Source organism: Neofelis nebulosa, chromosome 2 (assembly GCF_028018385.1).
Source record: "Neofelis nebulosa isolate mNeoNeb1 chromosome 2, mNeoNeb1.pri, whole genome shotgun sequence".
Lineage (NCBI taxonomy): Eukaryota > Metazoa > Chordata > Mammalia > Carnivora > Felidae > Neofelis > Neofelis nebulosa.
The window spans coordinates 122,453,300-122,468,243 of NC_080783.1; the positions used below are offsets into that span (position 1 = coordinate 122,453,300).

At 45.8% G+C, this 14,944-nt stretch overlaps 1 long non-coding RNA gene across 2 annotated transcripts in view; it reads left to right on the top strand.

The window, feature by feature from the left end:
• Positions 1 to 14,944, top strand: part of LOC131504116 (uncharacterized) — a 50,589-nt gene that overhangs the window by 25,262 nt on the left and 10,383 nt on the right. For both annotated transcript variants that reach the window (XR_009257793.1, XR_009257792.1), the window contains exon 3: positions 4,635 to 5,846. This is a non-coding gene — a long non-coding RNA (uncharacterized LOC131504116). The remainder of the gene's footprint in view (positions 1 to 4,634; positions 5,847 to 14,944) is intronic.

Consider the following 14,944-nt stretch of genomic DNA (forward strand, 5'->3'; position numbering starts at 1 on the left):
TATGCACAGAATAGAATACGCTGATGAGAAATCAGCCCCACCATGGTTTTGCCATTGATCCTAGTTCTAATGGCCTGCAGAAACACAGAGCAAGCCTTCTTCCTCTTCTGTGTACCCTCTACCCAGCCTTCAAATATTTGAACGCAGAATATTCTCTTTTCTGGCAGTCCCCATACCTATTCCTCATGATAAGTCACTAAGACCGCCTCTCAATCCTGGTGTTTTCCTCTGAACAAGCTCCAGCTTTTCTAGAGCTGGTAAGGAAGACACAAACTAAATAGGGACCGTTGCTTCAGCGCTGTCTCCAGAATACAAATATGTAAGGATGTTATCTGAGAAGACTAACCCTTTAATTTATGGTCACCAAAGGTCATTTCAACTCACCTATTTCTCTTATTCATCCATCCATCCATCCATCCATCCATCGATCCATCACTCTTTATTCATTTATTTGACACCTGTTCCTTGCCAGCCACGAGGCCAGCTCTTGGGCATACAAAAGTAAATAAGGCCAGCTCCATTTAACATAGTATGATTGTTGGAAAACCTTTAAACATTGAGAAGCCAAGTTAAAAAAAAAAAGCTTTGAGATACTGGCACTGGTACTTTTTTCTGTGAAATCTTGGGCATGTTATTTAACCTCTCTGAACTTCAGGTTCTTACTTACAAAATGGTGGTAGCAACAACTGCCCCAAAGGATTGTTGTAAGGATTAATGACATAATGTCTGTAAAGTGCTTATTATAATGGCTGGAACGTAGTAGTTGCTCAGTTAACGTTCTTTCCCTTACGTCACAGTTTGTCTGCAAGAATGTGTGTTGAGGGGGGGAGCGTGGGTTAATTTTGGTGGGGGTGGGTAGGGATTTGGAAAAATCTGGAACGTGGGGGTGCCGTGTGGGGTGGAGCATTTTGGCAGCTGGAGCAGCGCGTGGGTTTTGGGCACTGACCAGGGTGAAGGCAGAGAGTGAAAGCTGTCAAGGGTGAGTTTGTGTGTTGAGGTTGTGTGGGAGGGAAGGCGGCTGAAGAGTACCTTCGCCATGTTGCTTGAGACCTGGCTGTGTTCTGTGAGCAGTAAGCAAGGATTGTTTGTTTTGATGAAAATAACCAGCCATGGGTGCTCTGGGTCTCTGTTTTTGTTTGTTTGTTTTCACATCACTTCAGAACTTATTTGATCTCTGTTTGATCGAGCATGGGTGGCAGATGAAACACGAGATCTAAAATACTGTACTGTGACTAGTGAGTGGCCATGTAAGCAGGGCCCTTGATGTCCTTTCGGGGCAGGTCGCAGTTTAGGGTGGCCTCACAAGCAGGCTCTGGGGATCTGAGAGGCCACAGTGGGCCTGGGCCCAGAAAAGGAGCCTCTCTGTGACAGTCCTGCAGAATGGATGAAGAGGACGGGAGTGTGCTCCTCCTTCGGTGCCAGGAAGAAGGAACTGAGACTCTTTGGCCATGGCCTCAAGTGGACCTCCGCTAAGGAGGGAGGCGCAGGGCAGGAGAAGGCTGTGAGAGAACCTGCTGGCTTCCCCTCAGCGCACAACACTCCCCAGCCCCTCGTTCCACAGGAAGACGTTCTCGGGGAAGGTCTCTGCCTTGGCCTTGCTTCCTAACCCGCCTCCTTACACAAAGGCTCTCAGCATCTGGACCCTCCCAGCTTTGAATCTGGGCTTGAGCTTCTCATCCCGCTCTGTCTGGGCCTGGCATTTGGTCCAGGCCTGCCAATTCCACTTCTGACTATATTAAAGACTCCTCCCTCTGGAATTGCTTCGTGTAGTGATAACAGCAGTTGGGGGGGGAGGGTGGTGTGGGTGGCAGAGGGGAATGGAAGAGAAGGAAATGTAAGTGGTTTTCTCCCACTAGGAGTTGGTGGGCGGGGGCAGGGATCGATCATGTCCAGCCTGGGCTTTGAAGATACATGGCAGGGGCCCAGACTCCGGCCCTGTCTGGGCACACAGACCAGACATCTACATTTGGCCTCTGGTTTTGCTTCCTTGGCCTCCCTTTCCTTTCTGTCCCCCTTCCCGATTTCAGCGGCTCCTGCCCTGTTTGCCTACACTGAGGGCTGAGCCCAAGCAAGCAACCAAATAAAGTTGGTGCAGTGGCCTGGATGGAGGGCTCTCCAGGGAGAAGAGAGGGCTGTCCTCCGGCAGCCTGGCTGGAGAAGTCCGCAGGATGGTGCTCACAACAAACCTCACATGGAATCTCCGGAACCTGCTGCCTAGTGAATCCGACGTGATGGAAGGATGCTTCTTTGAGCTGAAAGCAGGTTGTGGGAGCCTTTGTGTCTACACAGCCACGATGGATTCCTGCCCCCTCCAAGGGGGGAGAAAACTGCTTCTCTTTCCTTCTCTTCCATTCCTCTCCCCACACTGCTATCCCCACATGAGGCGGAGGGATCTGAATTCAGCTCATCTCAAAGCAATTTGAAATGACACATGCAAGTTCAAAGTACTCTGCAGGCTGCCCTCGACGACTTCCCAGAAACCAGCACCCCTCCGAGGTCATTAACATGGGCACTGGGTGGGCCTCCCAGGCAACGTTTACATAATTCATGGACTCAAGTCTCGAGTGAAGGGAGGAGAAACAAGAAGGGTCACATGGCTTCACAGTGTTGAACTTGGAAAGTGGAGTTTTCATCTCCATTGACCTGTTTCCCCATCTGCCAGGTGGGGCAGGTTTTATAGCAAGACAAACGGGTTAAATAAGATGAGGGTTAAGTATGGAGCATAGGGAGCATCTGCTTCATAAACGTGGCTGCTGAAGGGGCGCCTGGGTGGCTCAGTCGGTTAAGCATCCAACTTCAGCTCAGGTCATGATCTCGCAGTTTGTCAGTTCAAGCCCCGCATTGGGCTCTGTGCTGACAGCTCAGAGCCTGGAGCCTGCTTCTGTGTCTCCCTCTCTTTCTGCCCCTAACCTACTCTCATTCTGTCTCTGTCTCCCTCAAAAATAAATACACATTTTAAAAAACTAAAAAAATTTTTTTAATATATTCATATAAGTTTAAAAAAATAAAAAATAAATAAAGTACAAAGTGTTGGTGGCACCTGGGTGGCTCAGTCGGTTAAACATCTGACTTTGGCTCAGATCATGATCTCACGGTCTGTGAGTTCGAGCCCCGCGTCAAGGCTCTGTGCTGACAGCTCGGAGCCTGGAGCCTGCTTAGGATTCTGTCTCCCTATCCCTCTCTCTCTGCCCCTCCCCTGCTCACGCTCTGCCTCTCTCTTTCAAAAATAGATAGACATCAAAATAAATAAATAAACCAAAAAATGTGGCTGCTGGAGTCATAATTACTATTATGGCCCACGGCCAATGGAGCGTAGCACCATGGCATCATCAGTAAAGGGACTGGACCCCGTTAGCTTGAAGCTTTGGTTTTTCTCCACTCCTCCTCTGGCAAGGCCCCTTTAAGGTGCTGTCCTTTATGGCCTAGGACAGTCACACTGGTTCAGAGTCAGCCGTCCTCTCGGTTGGTTGTTTTCAGAACCAGTGTCAGCCCTGAGGAAGACTTAGCTCTGGGTTCAAATCCTGCCTCTGCCTCTGTGTGACCAATGGGGGCAAATTACTTCCCTCCCTGACTCTTACTTCTCTACCTGTAAAACTCCTATCTCATAGGACTGTTGTAAGCGTTACGTGAAAGAAGCGTCTGTAAAGAGGTTAACACAGAGCTAGTTTGGCACAGAGCAAGGGCTCGTTGAGTAGCCATTAGAATTAATTATCATCTTAGAGAGCTGGAAGTCTTAAGAGAGGGGGAGGATTCGGGGCGCCTGGGTGGCTCAGTCGGTTGAGCGTCCGACTTCAGCTCGGGTCATGATCTCACAGTCTGTGAGTTCGAGCCCCGCGTCGGGCTCTGTGCTGACAGCTCGGAGCCCGGGGCCTGTTTCAGATTCTGTGTCTCCCTCTCTCTCTGACCCTCCCCCATTCATGCTGTGTCTCTCTCTGTCTCAAAAATAAATAAACGTTAAAAAAAAATTTAAAAAAAAAGAGGGGGAGCATTCAACTCTCAAAAAGAGAAGAAAGCAAGCAAAGCAGGTGTGCCCTGACCCTATTCTCCATCCGTGGTCTTTGGCCTGCAAATTCACTCCATCTAAACCCTCCTTGCCCTGGTTTCTGTTTTCTGGAGAATTTCCTTGGTGTTTAAGTCCCCGGCACATCTCGTCGGAGTAGGTATGAATACTCCCATTTTGCAGACGAGAAAACTGAGATTCACACATGTAGAGTGATTCAGGCCCCATTTCCGGTGATATGAGAGCCAGGACCTCAGTCCTCCCCCTGCCACAGGCAGTGCCACACAGGTGCTCCACTCACGCCATCTCCTGGGCCACTCCCCTGCGCCCCTGACCCAGAGCGGCCCTCAGGCGGATGAGGTCCCACCTTCCAAAGGCTCCACCTTGCCACCAGACCAACAGTTTGGGAACCTCACAACTGACAAGTCCGAGACGTTATGATTATGAAAAATTGCAGGGTCCCGCTGGGATTTTCACATATTAAGTCCTCGAGCTGTTCTGTTTGTACAACAGGGAACTTGTCAACCACTGAGCACTTCTGTGTCTCTTGACAAAATTCTTGACGCCGCTATATATCTCATTCCTTCATCTTTTGCCCTCTGGTCTCTCTTTCTCCCTCTCTTCTATTTTCTAGGCAGAGCAAACGGAGCTTCCGAACTGACAAGATCCTCATCTAATAAATGGTGCAGAAGATTAGTCGCGACAGGGCTCAGATGTGAACCGATTTTCCTGCAGGCTGAGACTCCTGCTTAAGATCCACTGGGGGTTATTAGCGGAGCCTGTAAGATGTTGGCTATGCAGAGTGATGTGATATGTCGGCGGTGCGGGAATATCAATGCTCGGCCCGAATTCAGTGGAGAGAGGCAGAGCCGAGGATGCTTGGGGGGCGGGGAGGGACACCTGATTCTCGGCCCCCACTTGACCAACGGCAGAGTTCACTGCACAGCGTCAGGTGCGGGTGTCTGGCCGGCAGAGGGAGGCACAGATGTGGAGTGAGCCAGGAGGGGCTGCTTTGAAGACTGTGCCTGGGGGGTGGGGGGGTGAGCATTTCGTCTTCGTTCACTGTTCACCGGAACCATCCGACTTCACGTACCAACACTGAGTGCTTCCTCTGTGCTGGGCAACCCCTCTCTCCGAACATCACAGCACCTGCCGCGTATCTTAAGCACCCATTTCATTCATCCTGGCATGATAGCCAGCTTTTTATACTCTTCCGCTGGGTTTTAAGTTTCTTGAGATCAGAGACTCTGTCTGACTCATCCCTGGCCTTTGAGCCTTGCAAGAATAAGTACCTAGCATGCATTTGCTGAATAAATGAATTAATGCATCAAGGAACCAGTCAATTGCTTAGTAAGTATTTATGGACTATGTACTCTAATAGAGTTTTGGCAGGATAATCCGTTTTCTGTGCTGGAAGCTCCTAGGCAGGGTCCTCCTGATAAAGAGACCGTCCTTCTTTATTACTTGACTGTCTCTTAAAGTGGTTGAAATTTGTAGGCGTAATACGTGAGGGGCTAAGGCAAAGTGATTATAATTTGGTGGGTGGGATTGAGTCCCTATGCTGTGGTTGAGATGTAAAAGCTTCATTTTCTTCTAGCTAAATGTTTTTGAGAGTTTGGGGAGTTGTTTGTGCCTGGGCAGTCCGGTCCCTGAATAACTGGCCATTCTCCTTAAGAATCAAGAAGAAACCCAACAAGAGATGACCAATGTGACTGTTTTCTGGCACAGGAGGAAGCTTCAGACACCTCTTTACTGGTGCGGACTGCTTAGGTTGGGTCAGTCTTAGGAAGTTCTGCTCTTTCCCCTCCTCAGAAGGATCTGGTTTTCCTGGGTGAGACTCGGAAAGGTACGTGATCTCTTTCTTGGCCTGGTTCGGTAAAAGCAGATTGATAGAGAAGCATTGTGTATTCTCAATAGGAAGAAAAGTAAAAGGAGTAAACACACCCTCCCCCTTTTCTCTCCATCTGTTTCTTCATCTAGCCCATATCCCTTCGCTGGGCCCCGGCTGAGAGCGTGGGGAAGGTGCTGGGGACACTCGGATCTTGTCCTCAAGTAGCTCACAGTCTAGCTGGGGAGATAGATATGTCAATAAAGGATCGGTAGTTCGGACGTCAAACATCAAAAAAAGCAGGTTGAACCAGGCCGAGTGACCACGGGAAGGGTGCAGGACAAGCTTGAAGGGAGGGTATCCACAAAGGCTTCCTGGAGGAAGTGTCATGTGAGCTGAGGTGGTACAGTCTGATGGGTTTTCACAAATTGGAAGAAACCGTGGAACCAGCACTCAGATCAAGAAACACGACCAGCACCCCAGAAGGCCCGCTCACGTCCACTCCTCTCTCTCTCCCTGGCCCCAAGGGGTGGCCAGTCTCCTGGCTCCTAAAGCATAGATTAGTTTGGCCCATTTGAACTTTTTATAAATGGAACATGCTGCCTAACCCCCCTGGTAGCTGAGACAGAGCTGGGAGAATAAACAGGAATTCATCAGGGGGCCAGGCAGGGAAGGGCATTGTGGGAGGGTGGGTAGTATACTCAGAGCTGGATCTAACACTGTGTGTGAAAACCATCAGCCTTCAGCACTGCTGGAGCATAAAATTCAAGGGGCAGGGGCGCCTGGGTGGCTCCGTTGGTTAAGCATCTGACTTCTTTTAAAAAAAATTTTTTTTTAATGTTTATTTATTTTTGAGACAGAGACAGAGCATGAATGGGGGAGGGTCAGAGAGAGAGGGAGACACAGAATCTGAAGCAGGGTCCAGTCTCTGAGCTGTCAGTACAGAGCCCGATGCGGGGCTCAAACTCATGGACCGTAAGATCATGACCTGAGCTGAAGTTGGACGCTCAACCAATGGAGCCACCCAGGCGCCCCAAGCATTTGACTTCTTGGTTTCAGCTTAGGTCATGATCTCATGGTTCATGAGTTCGAGACCCGTGTTGGGCTCTGGGCTTACAATGCAGAGCCTGCTTGGGATTCTCTCTCCCTCTTTCTCTGCCTCTCCCCTGCTCATGCGTGCGCGCGCACACACACACACACACACACACACTCTGTCTCTCAAAATAAGTAAATGAACTTTAATAAACATTCAATGGGCAAAGAGGCATGGAGTGATACTGGAGAGGAAGGGGGAGATAGACCATGGAGGGTTTTCCATACCATGCAGAGGAGTTGGGTTTCTAGCCTGAGAACCTGTGATCCCCAAATCTGGCTGACCATCAAAGTCTCCCAGGCAACATGTAAGGCACATAGATCCCAGGACCCACCATCAGAGATTTGAGATCCTTAAAGTTCCTCTCTAATGATTCTCATAATTAGCTAAGTTTGGAGGCCACTTTATAGAGAGAATGGGGAGCCACTGAATGGTTCTAAGCAAGGTAGTGGGAGGTGAGTTTTGAAGGGTGACGTAAGCAGTCTAATGGGGAGACCATGGCAGATGGCAAGAGATGCCTTGGCCTGATCTGGGATGTGGCCAAGGGTTTGGAGTGGAAAGGACAACTGTAAGAGGTAATTAGGAAGCAGAATGAACCAGATGTGTTGATCAATTGACCACAGAAGATGAGTGGGAAGACACGGGAAGGTACCAGGTTTCTGGTCCGTGGCTACTCCATGGACATGAACAAATTTGGGGGCAGAGAAAACAACATCATGTTTTTGTTTGATTCATTCATCTATAATAACTTCACCCCAATTTCTCTACCTATCTTTGTTAAACCATTTATCCATTCAGCAAATGCATTTTAAATGCCAAATACATATACATATAGGACATTGTTTCAAGCACTGAGTCATGTATAAAAAGTCAGCATCAAAAGGATACAAAATATTGAGAATTCACTGTTAGTGTTTCAGAAAAATTATCGGAACTTCATTTTCTTTCAGTTCACTAAATATGTGCCAGGAAACAGTCTTATATCAAGTTAGATCCCAGAGGTGGGGCGAGGGGGGCAGAAGGACCATCCAGTGATAAGTAATAAGGATTAATTTAACCTTGTGTTAAGAGCCTACAATACTATTCTACTCCTCAGAGTGACTCTGTGTTTATTATCTGTATTTGTACACATAAGGAAAGGTATCCTCCCAGAAAATGAATAATTCACCCTCAGGCACACAGCTAACACGTTATAATGCTAAGATCCCAGCTGGACCATGTGACTCACTGCACCCCCAAATTTAGAGAGAGATGTTCCTCATTTTCACATGGCGAGACCAAGGCCCTGGGTGGTTTGTTGTGGCTCAGCCACTGAAGGAAGCATTGCCTGTCCTAAGCACGACCCATGGTTCTGTAAGCTGCCTGGATATTCTATTGTTGGAACTGGGCTGGAGGTCAGGTTTAAGATCTGGCTGAGTTTGGGTGTTGCTTTGCTGAAGAGTCTTCTCAAGGCCAAGGACAGGCCACAGTGACAAGAAAGCACTGCCTAGCCTTTCTAGAACTTTTGCCCAGATATGCCCCGGGCTGTTAGGAGAAGAGGTGTTGAGGTCATATGTTGAGCTCTCTTTCATGTGTTGAGTTAGACTAATGGCAAATCTAGAAGGGGAGTGAAGAATTGGCACAGATTTCTTTAGCCACATACATCCAGCAAAGTAAGAGAGAGAGAGAGAGATCTCTTTGAGGGGAGAAGAAGGGAAAATCAAAGAAAATCTCAACATCCACATCACAGGCAGGCACCCAGAGCAATTTTTAATAATCAGTGCTGACATCCTGCTTTCAAAAAGGCCAGGACTCTTCATTCAAACTTACAGGCTGGGGGCCACCTTGCAGAGGAGCATAAAGGCATGATGGGCCCACACGCCCCCTCCCAGGGGACGCTTGCTTGCCTCTGCCCACTTGTGGGCAAGATGGTCTGCTGGTCACCATCACAGTAGGCCACTGAGGACACACTGACCCCCGTCCGGTCCCCACTCCCACTGACTCCTGGAAAAAATTATTTCTCTCAGCACACTGTGAACAGTTAGGATGCTTAAAGGGAACGTATCCTAAAGAAAAGCCTAATGAAATGATCGGGAGGCAAAAGGACGGCAGACAAATGTTTCCATCATCTGAACTGGACAATCTGACATCAAGCCATGGGGCGGGGGCCGCCGTAACTTCCACTTTGAAATAGTTGTTGTGCACAGTGACTCAGGAAAGCAATGGGGGCTGGAGGAAGAAAGAGGTAAGCCCACCAGGATCTGGTCTGTTGGCATGTTGCCTCCTTTCTCTGCACAAATCCAACACCAAGGTAACATCAATGGGGCTGAGGTGGGCCTAGGACTCGGGCTGACTGCATTATCTCAGTTCTATCTGACCTGAAGCAGGAGCACCCCGGTGGGTTGGAGCACAATCTGAATCTCATCTTGGACTCCCACATCCTCTGGGCCTCCCAGGAGACCCAAAGTAGAACTATGCCCCCACCTTCACCTTTACTTACATGGAGCTCTCACCCGGGGATAGGCCCTCACGCCTAGAAAGTATCTGGCACCCAGGAGGGACTCAACAGATATGTGTTGAATGAGTAGACAAACAGCAGATTTTAACATGGGCTTTCCCCCTCAAAGTCAATCAACATGACTAGAGAATTTGGGGGGAAGGGGTGTCTTCAGAGCAGTGAATTTCAATGATATGGTGCCAAAGGGAGTTAATTTATTCATTTAACGAATAGAGATTTAACACCCCCTATGTCCCTGTACCAGGCACTACGTTAGGAGTTAACAATATACTAGTAGGTAAGAAGTGTGATCCCTATCTGATTAATTATGTGTGCTTGCACCCTACGGGACTATGAGAATTAAGGGCAATAATATAGACACTTAGCACAAGAAGTACTCAGTTGTTATCACTAGTGGAAGAAATTAACAAATGATTACCAGAAGTTGTGGTAACAGCTATGAAGGAAAAGAGTAGCATGCTAGGGGGACCTAATGCAGTTTGGGAAGTCAGGGAAGGGGAACTTCCCAGTTGCGGTGACATTCAAGAGTCCCATGGGATGAGTGAAAGCAGAGAGCCAGAGGACCTGTGAGGTTCCCCTTCTTCAGAACCATCGTAGAAGGTTTCCAAGCATACAAGGGTGTCGAGCAGCTACTCGAGAAAGTTGGGAATGAGGTCAGGGAATAGGAAAGTAAGACAGTCCAGGACCATAGCCCTGGATGAAGTTCAGAGTGGGCTGCAGAACATTTGGGGAAGATTTGCCCAGTTGCTGAGTAAGTTTGCCTGCCAGGAAGGAATGGCTGGAGAGGACAGACAAGAGAGTGGAGGTGGCCTGCAGAGCACAGAGGATGGCTCTGAGGCAGAGGGAAGACACAGTGGGCCTGACCCTAATTGTATGTGGTAGAATGCATGCTTGACCAGGAGGCGTGGGTCCTAGCTTCTACTGCTATGTGATCTTGAGAAAGTCACTTCTCTTCTCTGGGCCCCAATTTCCTCAGCAATAAAACGGAGATAATAGTGATTTCCTCGCCTGTTCTGCGGGGTTGTTAAGATCATGAAATGAGATAATGTATGTAAAATATCTGTGTAAACTCCAGAGTGCTAGACGGTGATTCTCATCTTCCTTACAATTCTCTTGCAAGAAAATTGAGTGGAAGTGTGTGGCACTTCTTGACAATTCTTTCCCCAAATGTTCTGCAGCCCACTCTGAACTTCATCCGGGCTCAAGTGTGTAGTACTCTATATAGATACCTGGGATGAGTCAGTTAATTCACTTATTAACACACATTTGTTTGGCGCAGTGGGGGATATGGAGATGAGTAGGCAACTGCCAGACCCTCTAGCTAATAGCCTAGTTGGAAAAACAAACTTATAAAATGATAAGATAAAATGTGTAATGAATATATATATAATGTACAATCAGTAAATTAGGATGGGAGATTTCTGGGAGTCTTTCAGAGGCAGTGGTACTTGGTGGTATTTGAGGTGAGTCTTGAAGGATGAATGATTTGGCCAGACAGACCAGGATGGAAGTCATTTCAGCCTGAGAAGAAGTTACAGAGACATGAAAAGGAGCTAATAAACCCAAAGGTTAATAAACCCGAAGTAGTTCTGTTTAACTGAAATACCAGGTGTGTCTGGATCTGAGAATGGAAGAGGTATCTGTGTTTGGATGGCCCTGAAAGCAGAACCAGAAATAAAGACTTGGGTGTGGGTAGTTTACTGGGATGTGATCCCAGGAAACAAAAGTGAGGGAAATGAGAAAGTGGGGTCGAGAAGGGAGAAGAGCCATTAAAGTGTGGTTAATGCGCTCCTTACTCCTGTGGGCTCAATCTTGCTGGGGACCATCTGAGGAACTGTGTAGAATGTTCCACCAGAGGACAGGGAGGCTGTGGCACTTACCCAAGGATGCCTGTCTTCCCGTGGTGGAGGGTTACCGAGAGGGAATTGATTGCCTGAACTTTCTAGTTGCTCCTGTGTGCAACGAGTGAGCTTCTACAGCTTTGGAGAAAGCAGAGAGCACTATGTGTGAGATTCTGGCAACACACAAGAAGCCATCCAGAATTCAGGAAGAGAAGAAAGAAAAGGGGAGAGTACATACATCAGTGAAACAATGGCAGAGCATCATTCAGTACTAATGGAAAAAAAAATAAGTGAAATGATTGAGATAGAGAATTGTTGGACTGGAGACACAGAATGTGGGGGATTATCATGAGTATTAAATGGCTCAGGACCTGCTTATTTGGAAGGGTGAGAATGGGACGGTATGCCAGCCATGATGACTTTGAATTGTGGTTGGGGACAAGACAGCCAGTTCCGGGAGTCTCATTAACAGAACTTTATTTAGAACAGGAATGCAGAAGAGAAGCTCTTTGGGGACAGGAAAATATGAATATCATTGAACACAATTGAGCCCGTGAGCATGCATGACATGGCCTGTGCCCTTGGGAGTCCAGTGGCAGTGTGAGGAGCCCCAGGCACTGAGCTTGCTGCAGAATTAGCAGAAGATATTTAACTGGGAAGGAAGATGGAAATCCTGTAAAGCTCCCGGAAGCCATGAGCCAAGAGGACTGGTGCAAAAGGAATACTGCCAAGCATGTGAATTGTCTTGGGGCACTTTCTCATTCCTTAGTTGTTTTCTCTCTTGGCCCTGTTTCCTAGCTCCTCCACATATTTAACCTGGACTAAATTAATGTTGAACTTCACTCCTCTCCATTACCTGTCAAGGTTGTAAATCGATCTGATAAACAAACATCCCCGGGAGTTAGCTGGCCATGGTCTTTGAGTATATTGCAGTAGAGAATCTGTTAGACAAAACCGGTTCTAAATCCAGCTCTACTACCTACTATCTATCTAGTCTTCGGGAAGGTGTTAACTTTTTTGATGTTTGGATTCTCAACCAACGTGCATGGACACTCAGAGCTTAGAACCAGTTACATCTCTCCCATCTATTTATGAGCTAAAGAAATGAAGCTCTACTGTGTACTTTCTAAGAATGAGGACTTCTTGTCACATAATGTTTTAATGTTGTATGTAGTAGTGATGTATTGTAAAATCTATAGCCCACACATTAAATTTTCATAATTATTGAAGTAATGTCTTTTAGAGCCATTCCCCTCCCCCCCCCCCCACCCCGGTCTATGCGCCAATCCAGGATCATACATTGTATTCGTGTCTCTTTCATCTCTATGATTTGGGAACAGTTACCCAGCCTCTCTTTGCCTTAGTGCCTCACTCGGTAATATGAAAGGAAAGTCAGAGATAACCAGACATTTGAGTAAACCCTAAAACATGAAGAAAAAGACTAAAACAAACAAGTAAGCAAAAGAGACTTGGAAGAAATGGCTACAATACAGGAACCGGAATAAAACATTTAACATAGTTAAGTAGACTTCTCGGGGGAATTAGAGGTTTAAACAATGAAACAAGCGAAGGATGATAGAATGAAGGACACTTACAAATTAAAAATATGACATAAAAAGAATTTCCTTGAAAGACTAGAAGATAAAGTCAAGGACATCTCACAGAAACTCAAATGAACAAAAATACAAAGAAATAGAAAACAGTAAGGAAAAAATAACAGATTTAGAGAATCAGCCCCAAAGGTCCAACATCAGGCTAATAGAAGTTTCTAAAAGAGAAAAGAATTAAACCAGAGGAGAGATTATAAAAAATATCACAAGAATATTTCCCCAAACTCAAGCACACGTCTTCAGAATGAAACAGGACATGGACTGTGTTACAGAGAATGAACAAAATCCCACACCAAGTCACTTTATGTTGTTAAATTTCGGAACACTGTGGCTAAAGGAAAGATCCTATATTTTTCTGGAGAGAAAGAGAGGCCCGTACAAAAGATCAGGAATATGAAAGTTACCAGGCTTCTCAACAATAACACCAGAGGCTAGACTATGATGAAAATATGCATTAAAAACTTGGACAGAAACTTATTTTTAATCTAGAAGTCTATATCTAGCTAAACTATTAATCAAACATGAGGATAGAATAATTCATTTTGGGACATGCATGGATTTAAAAATAACCTCATACATATTCTTTTTGAAGAAGGTACTGGAGAATGCACTCAAAAAAAAAGTGAGTAAATTAAAAAAAAAAATTGATCTCTAAGAACTTGGGCTATAACATAGGGAGCGTTGAAAGGAAATCATAGGGAAATAACCATGTCACAGTCTTAGAGAAAAACTAGTCCAGTTTGGAAAAGTACAGAGGACTTTCAGAAGGACTAGGAAATATCCAAGGGCAAAAAAATAGAATAGATGTGTGTGAGCATATGAAAACTATTCGTAGGAATGTGGCATAATTATTAGAGGATTTAATTAAAAGAATCAATATGGAAATAGGCTAAATTTTTAAAGGTAATCAACTCCAGGGGGAAGGGAATGAAAGAAATAAGCATGGCTTGGGCATCTACTGTATTCCAGGCTTTGTTCTTTAAGCTCCATGAGTCTACAAACAACTTCTGTTTTATTTATCATCGTATTCTCAGCACAGATTGCAGTGCCTGGCACATACTAGGAACTAAATAAATATTCCTTGAATGAATGCATAACAGGGCTAGGTCCTAGGTGGGGAAAAAAGAGAGCCAAAATGAAGTAGATAGACAGAGTCCCTGCTATTTAGGAGATCACAACTGAAAACAAATACTCTTCAAATACCCAAGCCAGTATTCTGCTTTATTGGATTGTTCAAGACGTAGAGGGAATAAAGAGTGGGAAGAGACTGCTGTTTGGAGCCCAAGCTTTAAGTTGTCTGTGACTTATGTTGGCAGGAGATTTAGTTCCAATGTGGCCAACGTAGTATGTTTGAATCTCAAGAGAAGTACTCAGCAAGCAGATTGCTATAGAGTAACAACTGATTGTATTAGATTGTTTACTCCATTCTTCTTTCTCTCTCTTTACTTGAGTTTAATAATATGACAAAGTTGTTTATGTATCCAGAGTATATAAAGAAGTTCAACAGGAAGAAAAACCAGCCAATTTAAAAAATGGGCAAAAATTTGAACAGACAGTTCCCTGAAGAGAATTGATAGATGGCAGTTAAGCGCATGAAAAGGTGTTAAACATCATTAGGTATTAGGGAAATGCAAATTAAATGACAAAGAGATATCACTAGACACCTGTTAGAATGGCTAAAGTAAAAATATTAGAAGTACCAAGTGTGGATAAGGATGTGGGTAACAGGTACTGTCATCACTACTGATGAGAATACAAGACGGCACAACTATTCTGGAAAACAGCTAAGCAGTTTCTTACGAAGTTTAAACATACACTTATCACACAATCCAACAATTCTACTTATGGGCGTTTGCTGTAGAGAATTGGAAACGTACGTTCCTGCAAAAATTGTACATGAATGTTTATAGCAGCTCAGCTTCTAATCCCCCAAACTAGAAAACTAGGACATAAAATGGAATGTTCAGCAGCAAAAAAGGAACAAGCTACTGACACACACAGTAACATAGATGGATCTTGAAAGCGTTACTCTGAGTGGAAGAAGCCAGTCTCAAAGGCTACATAGTGACTTCTAC